Here is a 17,670-nt window from a genome sequence, read left to right on the forward strand (position 1 = left end):
TGGAATTGTGACAGATGATGCTGGAAACATAGGCAGAAGCCAGAACATGAAGGATCTGTGGGTTTTGCCATGCACGTAGTAGGCAGTAAAAGAGGGTTTCAAGGAGAAGAAGAACAAAGAGAGTTCACCCTGGTGGCAGGTGGGAGCTGGACCTGCCCAAGTTCCGGAGCAATGGATGGCAGGATCCAGAGTAGAACTCAGCTCACCATAAGTCATGTTGTTCATCTTTCTTCTGTGCTTTGAACTGTGCATATGTGTGTGTGTACATGGGTGCACATGGGTGTGTGTGCATGTGCAAGGGCATGCATGTACATATGTATGTGCATATGTGCATGCACGTGAATGCGGTATATGTGCGTGTTGAGAGAGAAGGGCAAGAAAGTGATCACAGACTATGCTCATTAATTAATTCAACAACCATTTGCTGCTGGATTGAGCAAATTTAAAAGTGATATGAAAAGGGCAAAGGAGCTCAAAACTCTGGAAAGGAGAATCCATCTCTGGTGCATTGGTTTTGATTATTCCTCAGCTATATAAACATCCAAAGAGATGACTTCATATATTCCACAGGCATGACCAAAGATGATGGCACAGATGTTCGAAATAAACAATGTTAGTGCAAGCACATAGCCATGCAGCCCTGTAACGGCCCCAAGAAGAGCTTAGTCCTCTCTTTAAAAAAAATTTTTTTTATATAAATCACAAGTTAAGGCTAAATCAGAAGGAAAATAGAAACCTTTCTTCATTTGTTCTGTTCTTGGTCTCATGTTTTATAGATGGCCTGGGAAGCTCTCTACACGCCTTCTTCCACTCAGGAATTTGTGGAAGTAGCATTTCTCCTGTTGACAGGATTCTGCTGAGAACTGAATTTTCTGCCATATTCATTACTCTTTTCTAAATGTTCCATGGTTCTGCTTTTTACAGCCAGTTTTCCATTGATATCGATTGTAGCTATGTTAAAAGTAATGACTATGTCCAGAAGCCTGTAAACTGTATATTTTTTTACTTTGAGATTTTTCCTGAACTTCACTGAGGATAGGGATTGTGTCTTATCTTTTTCCAAACCTCCCACAGTGTCCAGCATATCCCACAACACGTAGTAGGTGCTTTATTTTCAGCACAGCCATATCTCTTGTTGGAAAAAGATGCCCAAGGTAATAGCTGCATAAATGGGTGGACAGTGCAGACTTTGCCAAGACAGTCAAGACTCTAGTCTGGACTTCTTTCATTCTGAAATGGAATTGGGATGGAAGCCCCAGTTTTAATTAATGATAAACATCCTATCATTTGGGTTAGTGAGCACTCAGGAAAAAATTTAAGTTGTATATATAAGCAACAATAAGAAATGTTTTATCTGAGAGCAAATTCATACCTTCAGCAAGCTAAGAATGCAGTTTATACCATTACCTGCTGGTATAAGCTGAGATCTGCATGGCCTTTTCATAGTTGAGACCTTAGTTACATAAACAACTTTATTCACGCAAGGAAAATATTCTCCACCATATTTAATATAATTCACATAATTCATAGGCAACAACAAATACAAAATCTTTTCTTAGTTTATACTATTATACTATGCAATCGTGGGATTTTGGACTATTATGCTTTTCCCAGAACTGGCTCTAGGGAAAAATATTTTTATTACCTGATTTTAGACTAAGGTATTTCTGCAGAACATTTTAATATAGTTATTTTTCAAGAGGTACACAAAATTGTACTCATTTATATAGTAATAAAGAGTATACAAAGACCATAAAAACAGAAGTGCAGATTCTAAATAGTTTACTGTTAAAATAAAGCAGATGTAACTTCACCTCTATTAGCATGGATATCAATACAGGAGATTTTGTACGCAGACAGAGCAATAAAATACCGCTACATAGAAACAATAGCTTAATATATACATGTATTATATAAATATCTTAAATTATATATATGCACCAATTATATATATATATATATATAATCTTAAAACTTTCCACATTCATAGGCAAGTCTGTTTGTTTACTTACTGTACAAATATTTATGTGGCAACCAAATGATCCAAATCTGTGGCTCAAAGATAAAGTGTAGTCTTTACCATTGAATAAGTCACATGTGAATGAGTGGATGAGGAGAAATGAACATTTACAGAGTACCTGTTACCTCAGTTTCTCCCTCAGAAAGGCATGATCAACACTGTTACAAAAATAAAGAAGGAGTAGCTCAGAGATGTTAAATTACTTACCCAAGGAAACATTTACTAAGCAACGAATCTAGATAAAAATCCATGACCAAAAATATAACTCATCAAAAACTATAGTTTATTTATTAATGAGAAAAGCTATATTTATTAATGAGAAAGAAACAGAGACATATAGAAAAATCATATTCTTTTCTCCATTCTTCTCTTCCCTTTCCTTCCCCAACGACCTCACTTTGACCCAGATTTTAGGACTAGATGTTTTTCTAGGTGAACTATTTTTAAGACCTAAGAAATAGAGATTGCATTTCCATTAATGGCAGAAGGGTTTCTATTGGACAAAACCTTCTACAGATAGCAACTATAAACTTTGGATGAAAATTTTAAAACAGCTTCTTGCAGATACAGGGAAGAGCTGTAGGAGAGCGGATGCTTGGAGTTGTGGGTGTCTTCCACTTCTATTGCTCTTTGCCTCCAGGCAGACTCCCTGTGAGGCTGCTAAAACTTGGATAGAAACTCAAAGTCTTAGAATAGAAACTCTCCATCTTACTGGCTGGGATGGGACAGCTAGGGTGTGATCACCAGGGATCAGAGTTGTCCTAACAAAGAAAGAGCCAGAAAAGAGGAGTCACAATTTTTTTGTGTGGAAACCTTTGAACTACATATGTAGAGGATGACTCCAAATAGCCCCGCTGAGAATAAAATGATGAAAGAGATGTTTTAACTGCCTCTCGCCAGGAAAGAAAAAGTTTGGAGTTTGTATCCAGACAAAATAAATGTCTGCCCAAACAAAGCAAATAATAAAATAAAATAAAATAAAATAGAATAGAATAGAATAGAATAAAATAAAATAAAATAAAATAAAATAAAATAAAATAAAATAACAAAGTTCTTTAGAGGAAGGAGTATAACAGAATATACCAGTCTCTAAAATACATCATCCATGATGTTCAGTAAACTATGCAAAATTACTAGACATACAAAGAAATGGGAAAATGTGACCCATGTGGGAAAGAAAGGACAATCACAAGAAACTAAACCTGAGATGAGCCAGATGTTGGAAGTATCAGATAAGAATTTTAAAGGAGCTATTATAACTATTCTCAAGGATATAAAAGAAAATATACTTACAATGAATCCACAAATAGGAAGTCTCAGCAAATAAATAGATGCTATTGAAATAGTGAAAAGAATCCAGAACTTCTTGTATTCAAAAATAAAACTTCCCAGTCTTTCCAAAACTTAACGATGGGAGTGAGGTATTTTGGGGAGAAAAGGGAAAGAATGGAAAGAAGAATGTCATTTATGAATAAATTCCTCACTTTCTTCATCATTCACAAGTATAGGTTTCTGTAGTTTGGTTCCTGATGATTTATATGCTGCCAGACGTGGATTTTTATTTGCCTTCTCCACTTTATCCTGTTTCTCCTAACAGAAGACTCTCAAAGTAGAAAATTATGTGTATAACTGTAAGACCCTTCATTGAAAGAAATTTAAGGTGGATTCTTCATAGTCCATTTTCTCTAGGCTTCAAAGAGCCTTGAAAGAGTTCCCAATTGCCTTGCCTGGTCAATCACACAGTTACACCTGCTGTTCCTGTACTTGCACCGACTGCTTGGGTGAAAAGGGACAGAGATGTTCACAATGAGCAGAAAGTAAGCCACAAAAGCCACTCAGCTACAAAAATAGGCCTTTCTCATGGATAAAGAAGGATGAACCAGAGGGAGGAACCACAAATTTATGGAAAAGAGCAAAAAATCCCAGGGAAATCTCTCCCAGGGAAGATGATTGAGTCTTGGTAGAGAAACCAGAGAGTGCACCCAGCTGGATCTCAGAAATTCTATGTAACAATGATTGCTACATGCCTCCTGTGTTTCTCTGTTTGAACAACAGTGTCCACTGCAGTTTTGCTGTCCCTGTCTCATCACTGTATATGGAGGTTTTGAGTGAGCAGAAAATGTAGACGTTTTGCTCACAGGTCTTTATATAAAGATGAGCTATATCCACAGAGCCTTGCCTTTACATGATTGAATTAGATGTCTCCACTCTGGATTTCAGGTCTCAGCCTCATGCCTTGGTGGAATTAGACTTTACAGGTCCTACGAGGCGAATATATTTTGCATGTGGGAGAAACATGAATCATTAGGGCAGAATTGTAGTAAACTGATGCTGGTGGTCTCAAGTGACCCTCACCTTATGGGTATTCCCTCTCTGGTAGGTCCACAGAGACTCTGGGTCTTGCCAATAAGACATTAGTCCACCTGCTGCCAATGGAAATGTGAAATATGCTTGAACATTGGGACTTTCCTCTTGGCATGTTCTTAATTGGAACCCACCCACCATGCTGTGAGGAAGCCCAAGCTAGTCAGGTGGGGACATCACTGGAAGAGAGAAATACCCTTCATCCTCCCAGAATCCCATAAGGTGCCAAGCCATATTAGGAAAAAGCTATCTTAAATGTTACATCCCTGCAGGTACAATATGGAACAAAGATGAGCCATACCTCCCACTCCTACCCAAACTGAAAAATTGTGAGCACATAAATTATTTTTATTTTAAGCAATTTGAATCAGAATAGGTTTTATGCAGCTATACACAACAGATAAAAAATCCTAAATAAAATGTTAGTCAACTGAATTTAACAGTTGCTTAAAAAAGACTAACTCATCATGGGTAACATAGAGCAATCAAGCAATAGACCAATTATCAAATAAATAAGCAATAACAACTAATAACTCTAAATATAATTAGATAAAATGATAATCTGGGGCACCTGGGTGGCTCAGGTCATGCCCTTGGCTCAGGTTGTGATCCTGGGTCTTGGGATTGAGTTCCACATCAGGCTCCCTGCAGGAAGCCTGCTTCTCCCTCTGCCTATGTCTCTGCCTCTGCCTCTGTGTCTGTCATGAATAAATAAATAAAATTAAAAAAAAAAGAAAAGAAAAAATGATAATCTTAGTAGATGATTAGCTTTTAAGAGAAATTCAATTCCTAATACTCAATTTAAAAATATTAGGGTAGTGAACACTCTTGATTCACAGATTTTCTTTACCAGGACAGTAACAAATGCCTCAATTGCTCTCCTAAGTTCCAGAAGCTCATAGCTACAACTTATCCAGAAAAATCACACTCTGCAGAACAGAAATGGCATTACTTTTGACCTCAGGTAGCCTGCAGACAATGACTTCCTGACAGAGGGCTGCAGAAGACAGACCCCCTTGTCTTAGTGGTGGGCTGACCTTGTGGAACAATGCATGCTCAGACTAAAGCTAGACTCCAGTTGAGACTACATCTTTGTTAAACAATACTTCCTGCCTTATTCTGCTTCTCTCCCCTACTTTGTCTGAGATCACTTTCTCAGTAGATTGCACAAACTCCAATGCCTAGCTCCAGCAATATCTCTAGCCTTTGAGTGATTTGAGGGGAAATGGTGGTTACAACGCTTGTGGAACTGAGCAGCCACTGTTGAACACAGGAGAGAGACAATGGCAAGCATGGTGCAATCAATCACCAATTCAGAGCAAAGGGTCAAGAACCTCTCTGGGCTGTCCTTCAGGGCCTCTTCAACTGCATGCAAAACTATCTCATTTCCTAGAGCCGAGGTAAAGGCGGGGACCAAACTGAGGGCCAAATTGTAAGAGGAGACAAATTCTAGAGAATGTTGGGTTCTCAGTACTGGGAGGTGTCCAACACTAAAGACCAAATCCTGAGAGAGGAGGAGTGGGACCTGAAGAATTGGGATAGAGCTATTTGAATAGATGTACATAAGATTCCCCAGGACTCTTGGAGTTGAAGAAGGATTTTACCATTTCCCATCTTTTACCTAAAAGGAGGAAGCCTCAGATGATGCAAGTCCCTCATAAGACAATGCTTATCTTCCTCGGGGTTTTTCACCTCCCTGTGCTGGTCTCCAGACCAATACTTAGAGTTATTTCCAGTGTTAGTTCACTGAGATAGTAATGGTGGTGACGAGCTGTGGCGTCAGACTATAGGACTCCAGAGCCTATGCTCTTAACCATTTTACTATAATGCCTTACATGGTCTTCTTACAAAACATCAGTAATCAATCTCTCAGAACTATGTTTTTCCATATTGTGGTCTCTAGTCAGATGTAGTTATTTAAATTTACATCAATTAAAATGAAATAAAATTTAAAAATTCAGTGCCTCAATGACTCTAACCCAATTTTAAGTGTTCAGTAGCCATGTAGGGCCGATGGCAACCACATTGGTCAGTGCAAATATAGAACATTTACATTATCTCAGAAAGTTCTACTTGACAGCACTGATTTAGAGCATATAATGACAAAAATAAAATCACACTCAATTATATTAGCAATGATGTATAACATACTTATCAAAAAACTTAAAATTAAACTCAACTACAAGGATCATATGAAGAAAAAAATCAAAGCTTTCTTATGCGATATAACAGAAGAATAACTAAAAAGTCATATCATGTTGCTGGGTGTAAGGATCAAATTGTAAAGAGATCTATTGCCCCCAATTTCCTTTATGTATTTAACATTATTCTAAGTAACATCAGAATAGGACTGTATTTTTCATCATGCTTTGACAAAATGATTCTTTTTTTTTTTTTTTTTTTTGACAAAATGATTCTAAAATTACTCTGGACTGGAGAAAATATTAAAAGTGAATAATGAATGGACATTTTCATGTCTGAATATTAGTGCGCTGTGTTAGCTTGTCTGGGCTTCTGTAACAAATTAGCACAAACACTGTGTCTTTAAACAATGGTTCTGGAGGCTAGAAGTCTGAAATCCAGCCGGGCTGTGCTCTCTGCAGGATAGAGCACTCAGAATTGGCCACTGGGCTCCTTGGGCTTTCTATTCATTTTGGAACAGAGAAAAGTGTCTTTTATTTCCCAGAGTAGTTCTTTACCACTCAGTTTTCTTAGGCTTGAAAAAGAGAATTATAAACCCCCATGATGCAATAAAAAAAAAAAAACTCTTGATTTTTTAAAAAATATATATAGAAATATAATTTTTCCAATCAGGAAAATTTTCTTTTTGTCTGACCTATTTCCCTTGCCCCATTTTGTCATAACAGAGCTCAGAGACAGTGTTCAAGGGTCCTAACAGAGATGTGATTCTATCATAATGACTGGCGGTCGATTTTCAGCCCGTTAAAAACCTTCCTGCCTTTAAGACGTATGGTGAATCCGTGGGCGCCTTCCAAAACTTCAAAAAATAGTCACATAAAAGGATTGTTTGTGTATATGTTTTTACCTTACTTTACTTGGGTTATATCTATTTAAACATCATTTCACACTGGGCCTCGTTAATATTTACGCCTCGTTGTTTTTGTTAAGACTGTGTTTACCTATAGTCAAAGAACAGTGGAGGTTGTGGAATGTGCCTACTGCAAAGCCCTGGCTGAATCACTGTGAGACCTCCCAGCTTTCTCCTAGAAACTTTTTTTCCCCACTCCTATCACACTCCCTGTTCTCCATGTCCTGCCCACACTTGCCTTCCATACCTCCTTCATAAGAAAATCAAAATCATAGCAAATCACAGATCTGAAACAGATCTGAGATCGCTGTGGTATTTTCCATTGTTTCATGGAAACAAATACAAATAATAAATTGTTTCAATCATGTTATTCACATGTTAAAAAAATTACTATAGTAAGGTTGCTTAGAGCCAAGGTCAAGGTTGCCTTAGTAGAGCCTTGATCATTTGGAAGACTGAGTTTATTTACACATGTGCGTGCACACACACAGACACAGAAGAGATCATTTAAATATACTATATTCCAAACTCCAAGGAGACTGGAGGGAATACTCATATAGTGTTGAGAAAGAATAGAATAGTGAGAACTCTTTGAGATTTTGTTACTTATAAGTCATGGCCTTCCTTGTGCCACGCACCGAAATTCTCTGGCCCTCTGTAAATGGAATTGAATTATGTCAGAGCACTCTTTGAATTTCGTTTTGAGAGCCACCATGATGGTGGAGAAATAAGACACATGCTGTGATTTCCAAAGACTTGAAATCTCCTGTGTTTGGTTTCTCAGGCTTCACCATCCCCTCTTTATCGTCCCTGAGTCATCTGAGCCACGGTTTCTGCAGTAGCAGCAGGGGCCCCAGGATCACACAGTGAGAAGAATGCCAGCAATAATATCCATGCCCGTGTCTGTACCACCATTTTCCATACTGTCCCAGGATGTATTTTGTAGGTGTCTTTAAACAGCAGGTGCATAATTGGTCCATGTGGATCAGTCATTCTTGATAAGTGCTTCTGCTGTTTTTATAAAGTTCAAGTTTTAAGCAGTAATGATACATATACACTGGAGGCATCATGTACTTTTTTAAGAAAGGCATTCATATTATGCCCATTCCAAAAATTAACGTAGCACCCTTGTCCCTTGTCATGTACAGTTAGAAAGAGAAAGAAGAGAGGAATCTCCTCACTCCCATGTTCACTGCAGTGTTAGTCATAGTAGCCAAGATACAGAAACAACCTAAGTGCCTGTCATTGGATGAATGGATAAAGTGTGATATACTTTATATATATATATCACACTTTATATAAATATAATTATATATATATAAAATTTTATATATACTTTATATATAAATATAAATATAAATTTATATATATATATATAAAATGTAATATCACTCAGCCTTAAAAAAGAAGGAAATCCTGATACTAATGACAACATGGATGAACCAAGAGGAAATTATTACACAAAGTGGAATAAGCCAGACACAGAAGGACAAACACTGCATAATCTCACTTATATATGGAATCTAAGAATGTTACTTCTAGAAACAGAGAGTAGTGCTGTAGTTTTGGGGGGCTGGGGGTGATGCAAATGCGGAGATGCTGGCCAAAGGCCACAAACTTCCAGTTATAAGATGAGTATGTTCTGGGGATCCCATGTAAAGCATTTTGACTATATTTAATAATGCTCTATTGTCTACTTGAAATTTGCTAAGAGAGTGGATCTTAAGTGTTCTCACCACACACAGATACAAGAAAGGTAACTGTATGAGCTTATGGATATGTTAGTTACCTAGATCGTGGTATCATTTCACAGCATGTAGGTATATTAAAGCATCACATTGTACACCTTAAATATATACAATTTTTATTGTCAATGATATTCCATTAAAGCTAGGTGAGGGTAAGAGGGCATAGGATATTTATCTGAGAAAAAAAGAAAAAAAAGAGAGAGCTCCTAAGTTGAACAATCAGGTGGGAAGAGCAAAGGCTGGAAGGGCGTATTTTACTATCAAAAAGAGTGGATCATTACCAAATGGTTCATTATTATTATTTTGACCCAGTAAAGTATTGCATGCACTCAGTGGACCCTTTGCAAATCACTCCCCTGATCAAGAGGTCAGGTGAGGACTTTACAGAATGGCACCTAGAAAGCCACCACAGGTAAAAATCTCTCCAAAGATGTCTGGCACATTTCTATCTGTGTTGTTTTTAGATTCACTTCAACTTTCTGGGTATGATTTTTCTCATGTGAAAAATGGAGATACAGATAATTGTTTCAACTTCCTGTCTGGATTTTCATGAGGATTGATTGCCCATGAGTGGTATCTGTATGCAAAGTGAGAGGAATGATGTTAAATGCGCAAAGGGAAGAGCTCCACTTGGCAGGTAAACAGCATTGCCCCCATATTGTTTTACAATCACATGTGAAATTGTGGCTTTCCTGGTTTACTTGTGGCCATTTAGGAAGACAAGTGAAAGAATGAAAACATTTTTAAAACAAGGGAAGGCTTTAATGATTTCCCATATAATTTCTTCATTGTAATATAAGTGCACTTTAGCCCAAAAGGAAATTTATTTGTTTATTTTTGGCAAATTGACTTCAAGCCTATGAATTCCTTTTTCTCTTTAAAATAGATACTTTTGACAAAACATCTGTAAATCTGCAAACAGAGTTCATTAGAATATTAGGAAGCAACTGTCAGGAAATTAACATTTAAAATAAAAATTGTGTTTTGTTTGGGAAAAAGAACAATGGCTTGAGCAAGTCTTGCCATCTCTTCTGGTTCCCAGATATAAAGACCAAAGAACCATGGCTGTGAAGTCTCAATTTTCATCTCCTTTTGGCCTAGGCTTTTTTTCCTGCTAGCAAAGAAGTCACACCAGTTGTGAAGAAAAAAAAAAAAAAAGCTGCCTTTATTATCTGTGACTTTTTTAAACTTCAGACATGCTTTTCACAACCATAGTGACTTAATGGAGTCTAACAACCAATTAATGGCTTTAAAACCAGCGGGGATCCTGTTCTGCCCCATAACCTAAAATGAATTATTGATAGATGCTTTCAGCCCTATGTCCCGTCAGACATTTCAAAGTCAATGTCAGCCTCTGCATTTGCTCATTCATTCTCTGCTGAGGTCAAGATTTGTGAAGCAGTGCTCTCCCAAAAGAAAAAAAAAAAGAGAAGAAGAAGGAGAAGAAGAAGAAGAAAAAAAGCCAGCTCCCTGCAAGGTGTGGAACCAGACATAATTGGCCTCTCTTTAGACCAAATCTCAGTAAGAAATTCTCAGCCTCTACGTGCATTAGTGGGATCAGTGGCATTATTCCCTCAAAGCAGTTGGAAATCTGCACATTTTGAAGGGAATGACACTGATGAGTGCACTTATAATTACAACAACAGCTTTCCACTTAGGCTCATGTTTGCTTTCGTTTGGTCTTGGAACAATCCTGCGAGGTGGGCAGGGCGGGGGTGTCATTGTTTGCATCCAATACTGAGAACGGAAAACCCTGAAATCCTGACTTGTCTGGGCTTCCCTGGCTCCTTTTCTTTCCCCCTCTCCTGCTTCTTCTCTGCCTCCCTCTTTACTGAATTTGTGCAACAGGCATACAATTGTTAGAACTCTGCTTGACAACAAGACAGCTCTAAAAAGGTGTCTTTTAATGACTCAGGTTTCATGTCACTCTGCTATAGCAATCTCTGAATTAGCCATTTCTTAGCAAAATAATTAGTACATTATTAAAGTGTTCCTTTCAAATGTTTTAAACTGGTGGCTTCATGATAAGAACACAATAAAATATAATGGATAAATATGTGGTAAAATAATAACCTTTAGAAAACCTCCAAATAAAAAGCACTTAGGGTCATGAAAATCTTTTATACACATAGTAAAAAACTTTGAAAAATCTCTTACTTCAAAGCAATCTCTTAAAAAGGAAGAAACATCAATCACTGCTTAATACCCGTATGTGTATATACTTTCTACATGTTATTATGGTATTTTATTTTGCTCTTTAAAATTAATTATATCCATAATATATTTTCTGGGATGTTACATACTTTTCATAATTACAATGTTAATGAGTAAATATTATTTCATTTAGATCATTTCCCAAAATTAATTACTCATTTCCTTATTATTGGCCATTAAGGCTCTTACTACTTTTTTTCTATAATAAGTAATGCAAGAGAAATGTTTTCACAAATGTAAAATGTTCATTTATTTGAATGATTTCTCCTGATACCTAACAGGAGTGACGTTATAGGATCAAAGGCTGAGACTACTTTCCTGCATTTGTCTTCGTTTTCTACACAGGTTTCTCCAGTTTGAGCATGGTAACGCCAGCAGTGTGTGTGCATCAACACCACCTCAAAAACACCACCGTCAGTTGTCATCATGTTTTGAAATGAAACATGTATATGCATTCTTAATCTGTATCAAGTATGAAAACATGTCATCCCACCATTTATTTTTTCTTTTCAAATTTTTATTTAAATTCTAGTTAGTTAACAAACATTGCAACATTGGTTTCAGAAATAGAATTCAGTGGCTCATCACTTACATACAGCACCCGGTATTCATCACAGCAGGTACACACCTTAATGCCCATCCCCTATCTAGCCCATCCTCTACCCTCCTCCCTCCATCAACTCTCAATTTGCTTTCTATTATTAAGAGTCATCATGGAACCATTTTGAACAACATGATATTGTCACATGGAGAAACAATTCAGGGAAACGAAATAGACAATCCAGAAATAGATTAAAAAAATAGAACAGATTTTATTTCATATGGGGGGATCTAGGGGGAAAAATTGATTACTTGGTAGGGAAGAAAATGTGAGTTATTTTATAGATTCAGAATAATAAATATTTTAGGTACAATTTAGAACAGAGAAACCATAAGGTACTGGTAAATTTAATTACATACAAATACAAGATTTCTGCATGACAAAAACCACTAGAAGCAAAATGAGAAGACAGGTAAAAATGAGAGGGTAAATTGTTGCAAATGACATTACACACACACATTCCCTACTAATTTCCCTAAAGCATGACTAGCTCATTCAAATTCACAAGTAATGAAATAAAATCTCAGTTAAAAAATGGACAATGGATATAAACAGACTATCTACCCAAAATAAATATAATTGAAAGGGGGTATAAGAAAACTCTCTGTACTATCTTGAAATTTTTTCTATGTCTAGAACTGTTCTAAAAAATAAAGTTTACTTTTAAAAAAGTTAAGGAGTGCCAACTTGCAGCCAGTTTAAGCTAGCATCTGTATCATAATCTTTATGGCCAGTAGCTCATGTCCTGGCCAAATATGAGCTATAGATTTACATCTATAGATACATCAAAATTCATATCTGTATCCTGTTGTATCTGTTTCTCTGGAGAACTCTGACTAATATAAATAAGTTAGGACAAAGATGTCTGTTATCATCAATTCTATTTGACATTGAATTTGCAGTACTAGTCAGCGCAGACAAAACAGAAAAAGAAAATGAAATAGGGATAAGGATTGACAAGAAGCCTAAGCAGCTGCCCTTGTGAATGTCAGAAGAGTATCCATATCCAGTGCAAGAGCCGAGCTCCATAACCAGGCGGTATGGATTTGCATTCCAACTTCCTCATCCATCACCAGCTGTGTGACTCTGGGCAAGTTGCTAAACCATCCTGGGCTGCATTTCCTCATGTGCAAATTGGATAATAACTCTGTGCTTCATAGGATTGTTAAAAGGACTGCATATGGTCATACACGTAAAGAAAGCATGTACTACATTTGTGAGAAATGTTTGGTATTATCAGGTATTATAGCTCTAAACATTGACCCCCTCCTTTTGTTGCTTTTAAAATATTGACCCTCTCTTTGGTTCTTCTGTTAATTTGATTCCATCCTCTTTTTGTTTTATACCCAAAGACTACAATTTTTGGCTCCACCACAGCATTTCCTCTTGTTCTCCTAATTGTTAAGTTAGGTTTACAGTGACTGGTAGGCTCCCAGGGCTGTGCCTTTCCGTGCTATACATTTCTTAACTGATTTTGAAAACTTTTTTCAAAAAGTCTATCTTTTTCACAGAGAGAAAGGGAAGGCAACAAATATTTTAAAACTCCAACAACAAAAATTTCACATAGTTATTCATCTGGGTTGACCAATCAACCTACTGGTGTAGCTAGTTTATTAACTCTAAAAGGGTCTGGTCAATAATATTTTATCTCTGAAAAATAATTCATAAATCATTCTAATTTTGAGAAATAGCAACAACTCCTTTAACAGGGAAATTGGAAAGATTTCATCACAGAGCACATTGTCTAGCGGGTTCCGTGGCAGAGGGGCCCACAGTATTGCTGAGCAAAGAGCCCACACACAGAGCCCCAGGCTGCTTGCAGATTCCCTCTCCTCAGACTCCTGAGGGTTGTTTGTATCTAAGGGGGCTGGTCAGCCAGCTGGGAGACAGGACTTTCTACTTAAGAACAAATGTCTCACTGGGTTAGAGTCCTTTCATCTCAGAAGACATTTGGCAGGGTTTGACATTTGGCTACCCAGATATCTCAGAGACAACCTTTTATCAGAGGGTCCATCAGCAAACTTTATGGGGCTGTATGATAGACATCTACGTCAATATCATTTATTTTTCAAATGAAAGAGGGTTTTGTGTGTATGTGTATTTATTTGTTTCCCTCCCCCTGCTCCCCCAACAGACTCAGTACTTGAGACTTATTTTTACATCCACAAAACAACCAGATGCTAAGGAGACATAAGAGGGTAAAAGGAGCATGGTGAACACCTAGCTGACCCATGCTGAGTTCTCACTGTCCTGGAACAAAAGGTCATTCTCCCCACAGCCCGGGTGTTAGGAAGGTCTCTGGGAGACCTGGCTGGAGGTCATAGAGGAGGAGCACTTCTCAGAACCACAGGTGCAGAACCCAGGAGCACTGCCACTGGTGTGTTGGCTCTTGACAGGCTCTGCACTGGGGCGGAAGCTACTGGCAGGAAGGAGGAGGCACCATCAGATGTTTAGATGTCTAGGAGTCTGTGGTAGATGCAGGAGAGCCATTGTGTGCTGAACTGTAGACCACAGTGAGTGCTACTTTTAGTCAGGAGTGTTGAGTGGAGGAATCAAGACCAGAGATGCAGGCAATGTCCCTGTGCATGATGACCTCCAGGAGGACGGCTAAGAGCACCCCTGATGGCCACAGCCCTGTCCCTTCTTGCAATCCCTAGAGGCAGGCTGAGCAAGTAAAACCAGGACTCATGGCTGGATGGCAATTCTTAGATTCAAAGAGGCAGGCACACACACAAGGACCAAATATGGCAGCAGAGGGACATCATGCATGAAGATGAAGCAACCTGACAAAGAGAACAGTTGCCACCCAGAGAAAATCAAGAGGGTCCTGATAGATTTGTTAATATTCTCTGAGAGATGACAGCGGATGCTGCATCTATATAAAAAAAAATCATTTAGAAAACTCAGTGGCTGATAAAAACAGCAGAAAAGACACAGCCAAAGACCAAATTAATAAACTGCATGTTTAAGCCAAATGGAGTCCCCAGAATGCAATGCAAAGGGACAAGGAGATAGGAACTGTGTCAAAAAAAGTCATAGAGAAGACAGATTCAGAAGCCTCACTATCTACTTAATAGGATTCCTGAAAGAAAACAGGGAGAAGTGGAAGGAAAAAATATTCAAAGAAATAACAACAGACAGAATTTAATCTCCAGGAAAGCCTGTGATGATTCTCAGTTCTCTGGTTTTTAAATTAATCAGCCCAAGGACCTAAAGTAGAAAAGTGATCTGCAAGAAGCCTAGAGCATCCCCATCTCTGTTTACTGACCAGTAGGCAGTGACACTTGGCAGCAGAATTCTTGGTCTCTCAGAAAGTATGTACCAACCTGAGGGCCAGCGTGGAGTGGGAAGGGCCAGCAAAGGCTGAGGGTAGGACGCTGAATCCCCATCTGCTCCGGCATCTGCTCACCCAATGTTTATTTAGTATCTACTATGTGTCAGACTTTGCAACCAGCAATAAGTTGGGTTAGTCCCTTGCTCTCACTGAGTTTACCTTCTAGCCGGACAGACCAGCAGTAAACAAACAGAGGTGTGACATAATTTCGAGTAGTGACAGCTGCCTTAGAGAGAAGGCAAGCAGACTTAGGAGACTCTGGAGTTCTGGTAGGTTCATTGTCAGGAAAACCTCTCCAGGAGATATTCGAGTGCATCCTTGAAGCCTATGAAAGGTTGTGCACATGAAGACCCAGGGAGCAGCGTCCCAACAAAATGAATGGCAAATGCATGGCCAGCACGATGCGTCTGAGGAATGGTTAGAAGCTCCTAGACTCAGTTTCTGCATCTGTGAAAATGTGGATGATATTGGCACCTAACTTGTAAGGGCTTCCTGAGGATTACACAGCATAATCTATGAAAAGCCAATAGCACACTTCCTGGCACATAAAAAATCTCTAATAAACATGGACTTTCATCTTCATTATCTTTGCCTTGAATAGTTTGTAAATTAGCTCTGAGCCACACACTATTCCTTGATGCTTAATTTCTCCAAGGCTGCCTTGTTAAGAATATGCAAATCGTATCATTAATATGCTCTTCTCCCTCCAGGGAGCTGGTCTTCAAACAGTTCTTTGCTGTTGACTGACAGCCTCACGTGTCCCTCTGGGCCCGTCAGGCTCGGGCTACCTGAGGTGGTAGCCTTGGGGCTTAGCCGGGTCTCCCCACCATCAGCTCTGCTCATGCGGTTTACTTCTCCTTCTGAAGACTCTGCTCTGGGTATTCTGAGACCCAGACCCCAGTCCTAACTCAGTAGCTCTCTGGTCTTTCTTGGATTTCCTCAATTGCAAAATAGACAACAAAGTTTTGGTGTCATTGATGAAAGGCCGAGACGTGACAAGAGCACCAAACAGCTTAGCAGTGATTATCCCCTACCACGGTGTAGCTATGCATCCGCAGATTCCTGCAAACATCCACAGAGCCCTTCAGTTCTCGAGACAGGCTGCTTCATGCCATGTCACTGCTACTCCAGACTCGTTCACCACCTGGTCTGCACCCACACGTAGGCCCCATGAGGCAAGGCCCTTGGTTTCACTCAGTGCCCCATTGGGGTGAAAGTGAGAGCTTTTACTCCCTGTCTTCATGTTTTCAGGGCAGAACTTGACCTCCCAGGATGAGGCAGTTTTAAATAACATTTATAATTTTTTTACCACCTTCCTATCCTTCCAGTGGTGATAGTAGAAAGTGTGTGTGTGCGAGTCTGTGCATGTGTGTGTATGCACGTGTGTGAGCATGTGTGCATGTGCGTGTGTGCACATGCATGTGCATTGTACATGTGTATGCATGTGTGTATGTGTGAGTGTGGTGTGATGGCTCTTCAGAAGTCCTTCATATATCAACCTGTCTGGAGGACACAGCCCTTCTTCACCTTTCCATGACATTCCCTGGCCAGGGCAGGTGTTGTTCCTGAGAAGCTGTGAGGAGGAGGCAGGAAGCTGGCGGCTTAGGGAGGTATCCTCAGCTCCACCGCAGGGAAAATGCAGGAGCCACGTCTCTATCCTAGTGCTTCTCAGTCCCGGCTGTTCTTCTACTTCTGAAAAGCCCTGAACTAATTGTATGGAACACACCAAAGCACCCTATGGGTGATGTCGCCCCCTCCTTCGTATGGAGGAAGAACTGGAGCTCTGAGCTGAGACCTAACTTATTCATGGTCCCCGAGTGAGTAAGACTAAGTACCTTGGTCTGGTCTGATCCTAAAGCTGGTATCCTCAAACCCCCCAAAGCTCAGGCTCCTGGACTCTCAGAGGAGAGCACCGGGGACCAGAAGACTTTGGTCGTGCAGCACTTTCGTGTTACTGTCTGCAAGTCATTTCATCTCTTTGGGGTCTGATTTCAAATCTGGGCTTTACCACATCCTAATTCCACAACGTCCCAGCTGTGAGACCAGAAGCCAATTGTGAAATGGGGACAATTATAGTTTCAGCTGTGAAACGGGGACAGTTATAGTTTCCATACTGTAAAATCGCTGTGACGGTTAAATGAATGAACATGCACTAGGCATTGAACAGAGCGCTCAGTGAATAGTTCCCAGTAAACATGAGCAAAGATGATGGTTGCGGTGACACAGGAGCAGACACGATGCTGTTTGGAACGTGACCTTCTGGTGGCCTTTCATTGCCAATACAGAATAACATCCTCAGGGAAAGATCCTTCCCGAATGCCAGTCCTCTGGTTATATGGA

This window comes from Canis lupus, chromosome 3 (genome assembly GCF_003254725.2).
Source record: "Canis lupus dingo isolate Sandy chromosome 3, ASM325472v2, whole genome shotgun sequence".
NCBI lineage: Eukaryota > Metazoa > Chordata > Mammalia > Carnivora > Canidae > Canis > Canis lupus.